This window comes from Schistocerca americana, chromosome X (assembly GCF_021461395.2).
Source record: "Schistocerca americana isolate TAMUIC-IGC-003095 chromosome X, iqSchAmer2.1, whole genome shotgun sequence".
NCBI lineage: Eukaryota > Metazoa > Arthropoda > Insecta > Orthoptera > Acrididae > Schistocerca > Schistocerca americana.
In genome coordinates this window covers 151,069,813-151,079,501 of record NC_060130.1, presented here as the reverse complement: position 1 = coordinate 151,079,501, position 9,689 = coordinate 151,069,813, and positions in this window count along the sequence as shown.

Here is a 9,689-nt window from a genome sequence, read left to right as displayed (position 1 = left end):
TGTAAGTGGTTTCTGGCGATTGTGGTCACGAGAATGTCCAGTCATAAGAAGACCGGGCTCCGACGGCCACGTGGCGCTACCGAAGCAGATGACCATCGTGTTCGGCATATGGCTCTGGCGCATCTTCTGCATCTGCAACAGCAGTTTGAGCACCAGATGGATCACTTACGTGCGATTTCGAATGACAGTAGGAGCACTCTCGTGGTTGTCCCACGCGCCCTGACTGCAAACCTGTTCGTCAATCATGTGATTCCATCTGTTGTGCTGACATTCGTGAACAGCATTCCAAGGGTGTTTTCCAACAGGATAACGCTCGCCCACATATTATTGTTGTAAGCCAACATGCTCTGCAGGGTGTCGACATGTTGCGTTGGCCTGTCTCCAATCGAGCACATATGGGACATCACTGAACGACAACTCCAGCGTCATCCAGAAACAACATTGATCGTCCCTGTACTGTCAGACCAAGAGCAACAGGCATAGAACTCCATGCCACAAACTGACATCCGGTACCTGTACAAAACAATGCATGCAAATTTGCATGCTTGCATTCAACATTCTGGCAGTTACACCAGTTATTAACGTACCACCATTTCGCATTTGCAGTGGCTTATCTTGCACCTGTGATCTTGCAATGTTAGTCACTTAAATATGTCACCTAAACAAATGTATTCCAAAAATTTCGTTACTCTACATTAACTATCATTTGGTGTTGCGATTTTTTTCTGTCAGTGTATTATAAAAAATGTATGTATATATGTTACACATCTCCTCCGTAACCACTGAACCTGTTTGAACCGAACACTGAACATGTATCACTTACTGGCTGGAATAAAGCGCTGTGGGGATAAGAACGACTTACCTATCAAAGGGGTGAAAACGAAGTGCAGCTCACGACGCGCAGATACCCAGACTTTATTCATCCAGTATTTGAAAATATAAGCACTTTGTGACTTGCAACGAGATTTAGACATAATTTCAAATATTCACGAAACTTTTTCTCGCTGGCACACGACACAAAACGATGAAAGAAAAAACGTTTACCGCTTACTACATATTCGCTGTTTCTGCAGTTGGCGAACTTCGCTAGAGATACCGTTGAAATATCTTTGCAAATACACTACTGGCCATTAAAATTGCTACACCAAGAAGAAATGCAGATGATAAACGGGTATTCATTGGACAAATATATTATACTAGAACTGATATGTGATTACATTTTCACGCAATTTGGGTGCATAGATCCTGAGAAATCAGTACCCAGAACAACCACCTCTGGCCTTAATAAAGGCCTTGATACGCCTGGGAATTGAGTCAAACAGAGCTTGGATGGCGTGTACAGGTACAGTTGCCCATGCAACTTCAACACGATACCACAGTTCATCAAGGGTAGTGACTGGTGTATTATGACGAGCCAGTTGCTCAGCCACCATTGACCAGACGTTTTCAATTGGTAAGAGATCTGGAGAATGTGCTGGCCAGGGCAGCAGTCGAACATTTTCTGTATCCAGAAAGGCCTGTACAGGACCTGCAACATGCGGTCGTGCATTATCCTGCTGAAATGTAGGGTTTTGCAGGGATCGAATGAAGGGTAGAGCCATGGGTCGTAACACATTTGAAATGTAACGTCCACTGTTCAATGTGCCGTCAATGCGAACAAGAGGTGACTGAGACGTGTAACCAATGGCAACCCATACCATCACGCCGGGTGATACGCCAGTATTGCGATGACGAATACACGCTTCCAATGTGCGTTTACCGCGATGTCGAAAAACACGGATGCGACCATCATGATGCTGTAAACAGAACCTGGATTCATCCGAAAAAATGACGTTTGTCCATTCGTGCACCTAGGTTCGTCGTTGAGTACACCATCGCAAGCGCTCCTGTATATGATGCAGCGTCGAGGGTAACCGCAGCCATGGTCTCCGAGCTTATAGTCAATGCTGCTGCAAACGTCGTCGAACTGTTCGTGCAGATGGTTGTTGTCTTGCAAACATCCCCATCTGTTGACTCAGGGATCGAGACGTGGCTGCACGATCCGTTACAGCCATGCGGATAAGATGCCTGTCATCTCAACTGCTAGTGATACGAGGCAGTTGGGATCCAGCACGGCGTTCCGTATTATCCTCCTTAACCCACCGATTCCATATCCTGCTAACAGCCAGTGGATCTCGGCCAACACGAGCAGCAATGTCGCGATACGATAAACCGCAATCGCGATATACTATAATCCGACCTTTATCAAAGTCGGAAACGTGATGGTACACATTTCTCCTCCTTACACGAGGCATCACAACAACGTTTCACCAGGCAACGCCGGTCAACTGCTGTTTGTGTATGAGAAATCGGTTGGAAACTTTCCTCATGTCGCACATTGTAGGTGTCGCCACCGGCGCCAACCTTGTGTGAATGCTCTGAAAAGCTAATCATTTGCATGTCACAGCATCTTCTGCCTGTCGGTTAAATTTCTCGTCTGTAGCACGTCGTCTTTTAATGGCCAGTAGTGTATATTTGAAGTATGTTAAATATGTTAGATGTGTGTACACCGGTGAAGCTGTGGGTAATAAGCTTCTCCTAAATCCCTGAATCGATTTCAACCAAACATTGTACACACGTTGCTTACTATCTGGAAATAAATGCTGTAAGGATAAAACTGTCAACCTCTTAACTTCCTAACTGGGTGGGGGTGATGGACAGCGATGGGTTGGGGAAGGAGGGTATGCAGAGACGCAGAGGGAGAATGAGGAAATAGACACAGGTAGGGGGAGGAGTAGGCGGACAGAGACAGAGGGGAGGTGGAAATGGAAAGAGATAGGAGGAGGAGGAGGAGGAGATGGAAAGAGAAAGGGGGAGGAGGGACAGAAAGGAGAGTGGAGCAGGTAGACAGAGAGTGGGTGCTGGAGGAGCTGGACACAGAGAGAGGAGGTGGAGATGGATTGAGAGAGGGGAGAGAATGAGATGGACAGGGATAGGGAGGAGAGGGAGGAGAACGTGGACAGAGAGAGGAAGGATGGAGAGAAAAAAATGGTTCAAATGGCTCTGAGCACTATGGGACTCAACATCTTAGGTCATAAGTCCCCTAGAACTTAGAACTACTTAAACCTAACTAACCTAAGGGCATCACACACACCCATGCCCGAGGCAGGATTCTAACCTGCGACCGTAGCAGTCCCGCGGTTCCGGACTGCAGCGCCAGAACCGCTAGACCACTGCGGATGGACAGAGAGAGAGGGAAGGACGAGGGCAGAGAGAGAGAGGGCAGGAGGGACAGAGAGAGGAGGGAGGACAAAGTGGACAGAAAGTGGGTGGTGGAGGAGCTGGACACAGAGAGAGGAGGTGGAGATGGATTGAGAGAGGGGAGAGAATGCGATGGACAGTGATAGGGAGGAGAGGGAGGAGAACGTGGACAGAGAGAGGATGGATGGATGGAGAGAGATGGAAGGAGGAGGGCAGAGAGAGAGGAAAGGAGGGACAGAGAGAGGTGGGAGGACAAGGTGGACAGAGAGTGAGTGGGTGGTGGAGGAGCTGGACACAGAGAGAGGAGGTGGAGATGGATTGAGAGAGGGGAGAGAATGCGATGGACAGGGATAGGGAGGAGAGGGAGGAGAACGTGGACAGAGAGAGGAAGGATGGACGGAGAGAGAGGGAATGACGAGGGCATAGAGAGAGGGAAGGAGGGACAGAGAGAGGAGAGAGGACAAGGTGAACAGAGAGTGGGTGGTGGAGTAGCTGGACACAGAGAGAGGAGGTGGAGATGGATTGAGAGAGGGGAGAGAATGAGATGGACAGGGATAGGGAGGAGAGGGAGGAGAACGTGGACAGAGAGAGGAAGGATGGATGGAGAGAGAGGGAAGGAGGAGGGCAGAGAGAGAGGGAAGAAGGGACAGAGAGAGGAGAGAGGACAAGGTGGACAGAGAGTGGGTGGTGGATGAGCTGGACACAGAGAGAGGAGGTGGAGATGGATTGAGAGAGGGGAGAGAATGAGATGGACAGGGATAGGGAGGAGAGGGAGGAGAACCTGGACAGAGAGAGGAAGAATGGATGGAGAGAGAGGGAAGGAGGAGGGCAGAGAGAGAGGGAAGGAGGGACAGAGAGAGGAGAGAGGACAAGGTGGACAGAGAGTGGGTGGTGGAGGAGCTGGACACAGAGAGAGGAGGTGGAGATGGATTGAGAGAGGGGAGAGAATGAGATGGACAGGGATAGGGAGGAGAGGGAGGAGAACGTGGACAGAGAGAGGAAGGATGGACGGATAGAGAGGGAAGGGGGTGGGCAGAGACAGGGAGGAGGGGCAGATGCACAGAGAGGGGCGCAAGGAGGAGATAGACTAACAGAAGACTGGAGTACACACACAACTGGGAAACGCTGGGCACTCAGCTAGTTACTACTACAAAAAGCAATATTAGCAAACCTGTTCATCAGATGTGGTGGACACCCGACTTACTTTGTTGCACAACATGTGCCGTCATAACAGAGCCAAAGTATCTTTTATATGAATGCAGATCAGGCCTAGAACTTATTCCCTTGCATTTTAAGTATAAGGTGATACAAAGCTGGATACTTTCTTGTAAACATAGCCTAACAGTGCTGGAACTGCATTGAGCTGGTAGAGTTCGTTCATACGTGTAGGAGATTTGGGACTTTTTTTCGAAAAGCTGCATTGTTAACTTCGACTTTTGCTTTATCAAAACACTGACCTTTTCACCACACATCGTACGCCGATAATAATAGTATTTCGTCCCACAGAAAATACTGTAAGTGCTTCCACGGTTCTGTAAATAAAGGTTTGAGTATTAAATGTACCGTATTGGAAAAAAAAGTGCTCGCCTATTAGTGCACTGTCATATACCGAAAACTCCACTGTGTCTTGGACCGACTGTGCAACGTTAGACGTTGTATGACTTAGCTGACTCAAGCTATACAATTTTTTAGATGGTTTTTGAGAGGCTTCAAGCTACGGTAAGTATCACCTGAAGAGAAAGCGCTATAAACCTTCATGTGCACTCCACTTCAAGTGCAGTGCACTTAGAAATCCTTCATATTACTAGAGCTTTGTTTGTAATTTTCACCAGAGGGAATTTGCGCACATAACTGCTTATTGCGTGACAATCTATCGTACAAATCTGCAAATGAAATGATTAGATGACACTTGAAAATCACTGCATTCGCATTCATACTATCTAAAACATTTATTTTATCACAAGTCCAACGAAGTTTCATTTTTTAAAACAAGCTCTGAGTTCTTGCATTCGTTCTCTCTCAATTCTACAATTTTAGGCATAACTTTTACTTTTATTACTTTTGAATGCATTACGGGAACAGCAGTGATCAATGTCTTGTAAATAATTACTATTAAAAACAGTCTTGATCACGATTTATTTAACAAGGTGACCGGTTTCGACCACTACTGTGGTCATCTTCAGACCATTGAGTAGGAACCCCTTTCTGTTGGAGAATCACATACCGAAAACTCCACTGTGTCTTGGACCGATTGTGCAACGTTAGACGTTGTATGACTTAGCTGACTCAAGCTATACAATTTTTTAGATGGTTTTCTCCAACAGAAAGGGGTTCCTACTCAATGGTCTGAAGATGACCACAGTAGTGGTCGAAACCGGTCACCTTGTTAAATAAATCGTGATCAAGACTGTTTTTAATAGTAATCTTTTACTTTTATGCATTTTTCCTTTAACACTTTAAACATTCCAACACAACTGTTATGCACCTCTCCCTTGGAATCATTCCAGTAATTAAATTTTTCAGCTATAATCGTTTTGACAATACAATGTTCATCAAACAATTCTGCGCTATTAATTTCTTCACTGCTTACTTTACACTGATCAGCCAGAACATTATGACCACCTACTTAATAGATGGTATGTCCACCTTTGGTACGGAAGACAGCGGCGACGCGTCGTGGCAATGAGGCCTTGGTAGGTCGCTGGATGGAGTTGGGAACACATCTGTACACACAAGTCACCTAATTTCCGCCCACCCGGTTGGCCGTGCGGTCTAACGCACGGCTTTCCGGGCGGGAAGGAGCGCCTGGTCCCCGGCACCAATCCGCCCGGCGGATTTGTGTCGAGGCCCGGTGAACCGGCCAGTCTGTGGGTGGTTTTTAGGCAGTTTTCCATCTGCCTCGGCGAATGCGGGCTGGTTCCTCCCATTCCGCCTCAGTTACACTATGTCGGCTATTGCTGCGCAAACAAGTTCTCCACGTACGCGAACACCACCATTACTTTACCACGCAAACATAGGGGTTGCACTCGCCTGGTGTGAGACGTTACGGCCGGCCGAAGTGGCCGTGCGGTTAAAGGCGCTGCAGTCTGGAACCGCAAGACCGCTACGGTCGCAGGTTCGAATCCTGCCTCGGGCATGGATGTTTGTGATGTCCTTAGGTTAGTTCGGTTTAACTAGTTCTAAGTTCTAGGGGACTAATGACCTCAGCAGTTGAGTCCCATAGTGCTCAGAGCCATTTGAACCATTTTGAGACGTTACCCGAGGGGGTCCAGCGGGGGCCGAACCGCACAATAACCCTGGGTTCGGTGTGGGGCGGCGGATGGGTGAAATGGACTGCGGTAGTCGCCGTGGGGTTGTGGACCACTGCGGCTGAGGCGGGGACGTAGCCTCTCCGTCGTTTCTAGGTCCCCGGTTAACATACCATACAATACAATACAATACACCTAATTCCCGTGCGATCTTGTGGGGGGGGGGGGGGAGGCGGGGGGGCGGGGGAGGGGGCAGCACATCAATTGGAACTCGCCCCTGTGTTCCTCGAACTGTGGTTCATCACACTCCCGGACCTCTGACATGGCGCATAATCTTGTCGAAAAATACCACCGCCATCGAGAAATTTGGTCGTCATGTAGGGATGTACGCGGTCAGCTACCAGTGTAGATACTCCTTGGCAGTCGTGGAGCTCCACTGGACGCATGGATGTCCACGTGAACGTTTCCCAGAGCATAATGGAGCTCTCGTCCCGCAGTACACAGGTGGCCAGGAGCTGTCCCCCTGGAAGACGACGCACTCGCGCCCTCCGATCGGCATGATTAAGAAGGTATCGGGATTCATCAGACCGTGCAACATTCTACCTCTGCGCCATCTTCCTGTGCCGATGGTCGTGTGCTCATTCCAGTCGTAGTTGCCGATATCGTGGTGTTAACATTGGCACATGCATGGTCGTCGGCTGTGGAGGCCCGACGTTAGGAGTGTTCGGTGCTATGTTCAGACACATTGTACTCTAGCCACCATTAAAGTCTAACGTTAGTTGCGCTTAACCGCTTGTCCTGCTATACCAGTCTTCCCAGCCTACGACGTCCGACATCTGTAATGAGGGGTGGCCACCCAACCCCACAACGTCTGGACGTGGTCTCGCCATGGTTTCGCCGCGTGTTGACGACACTCACCACAGCATTCCTCGAACACGCGACAGGTTGTGCAGTTTCCGAAACGTTCGTGCCTAGCCTCCGGGCAATAAAGACCTGCCGTCAGTCAAGCTCATATACAGGGTGTTACAAAAAGGTACGGCCAAACTTTCAGGAAACATTCCTCACCACAAAGAAAGAAAATATGTTATGTGGACATGTGCCCGGAAACGCTTACTTTCCATGTTAGAGCTCATTTTATTACTTCTCTTCAAATCACATTAATCATGGAATGGAAACACACAGCAACAGAACGTACCAGCATGACTTCAAATACTTTGTTACAGGAAATGTTCAAAATGTCCTCCGTTAGCGAGGATACATGCATCCACCCTCCGTCGCATGGAATCCCTGATGCAGCCCTGGAGAGTGGCGTATTGTATCACAGCCGTCCACAATACGAGCACGAAGAGTCCCTACATTTGGTACCGGGGTTGCGTAGAAAAGAGCTTTCAAATGCCCCCATAAATGAAAGTCAAGAGGGTTGAGGTCAGAAGAGCGTGGAGGCCATGGAATTGGTCCACCTCTACCAATCCATCGGTTACCGAATCTGTTGTTGAGAAGCGTACGAACACTTCGACTGAAATGTGCAGGAGCTCCATCGTACATGAACCACATGTTGTGCCGTACTTGTAAAGGCACATGTTCTTGCAGCACAGGTAGAGTATCCCTTATGAAATCATGATAACGTGCTCCATTGAGCGTAGGTGGACGAAACTAAAATGAGCTCTAACATGGAAATTAAGCGTTTCCGGACACATGTCCAAATAACATCTTTTCTTTATTTGTGTGTGAGGAATGTTTTCTGAAAGTTTGGCCGTACCTTTTTGTAACACCCTGTAGATCGCGTCCATCCCCATTCTGCACACGGACAGCACGCTCTCGGATACCACATGCAACGTGCGTGTGTCTGACTAGCAGTCATTCTTCGCCAGGTGATGCTGCTATCGCCTGTACGGGTTTATATCGACAGTACGTCGGTGGTCATGATATTCTGGCTGATTAGTGTGTGAATCAATGGTATGCTTGATTCTGTTTCACTCCATTGTAGCTCCTTTTTCAAACTGTTCCAGCAAAGTGAATTATAATGTGAAAACTGCTTCCACATGAAATCAAATATTTAAGTTACAATGAAATGAACACCCTTAGCTGCTTACAGGCGTTGACATACGTCAACGGGGACAGATGAAAATGTGTACCCCGATTTGGACTCGAAACCGGGATCTCCTGCTTACATGGCAGACGCTCTATCCATCTGAGCCACCGAGGACACAGAGGATAGCGCGACTGCAGGGATTTATCTCTGGCACGCCTCCCGCGAAGCCCACATTCTCAACGTATTGTCCCGCACTACGTTCGTAGTGCCCCCGCCCATTATACTCATTACTTGCGGCGCGTTGCCGATTCCCGTAAGAGTTCGGGCACTGTTTGTGCATTCGCACAGAAAAAGAAGAAGATGGTCAAGTGGCTGGTGAGCCTTAACTATGTATGTACTAAGATGGTATCTGTTCTTTCGGACATATTTAAGTGCTTCGTTACAAAATGAATTAACATAGAAGTAAAGCCTACTGTGAACAGCTTGACCACTGTCATACAACTACTTCAACATCTATTTGATCTTAAAACTCATAAAATAATTTTTTCCTATTTTTTTAGCTTTTTTTCTGAGTAATTCATAATCAGATATTGTCTCTGCAAAGCAGGCATTCTGCTTTTAGATTTCTCGAATGCCTGTTTCAAAAATATCGACTTGAGCAAACCACAACCATAATTCAGATTCCTCATTGTTGAAAAGTGATTACAAAGATAAAGGACACCTTGAGTCAGAGACGAAAAATGATTTTAGAGCAGGCTACAAATTTAAAATTCTTGCAAAGTCAGGAAGCAAAGCCAGACACATTGTTCTGCCATAACCTAGCAGTTTATGGTAGCTGACATTTACCAAATCACACAACTCTATGAGTGTTTACACCCTTACAGTATAAATATGACAGTACCCGTAAATGTTTGCAAATCATATTCTCTACACCAATTGGCAGCTTCCCAACGGCTTATTACACAATGTTGTGGACGATAATTAAGTGCCATGCAATCCCCTACCAACGCTTGCTTGTACTTCAGAAAAAACGTTTCCTTTGCCAATTCTGTTTACTCCACCAAACATACTGTTCGTATTGTTGGCAGATAAACACATAAACATTGATTCTATTGAGTGACCGTGCAAAACCGGTATCACATTCTTAGATATTACATTAGAACTCTCAT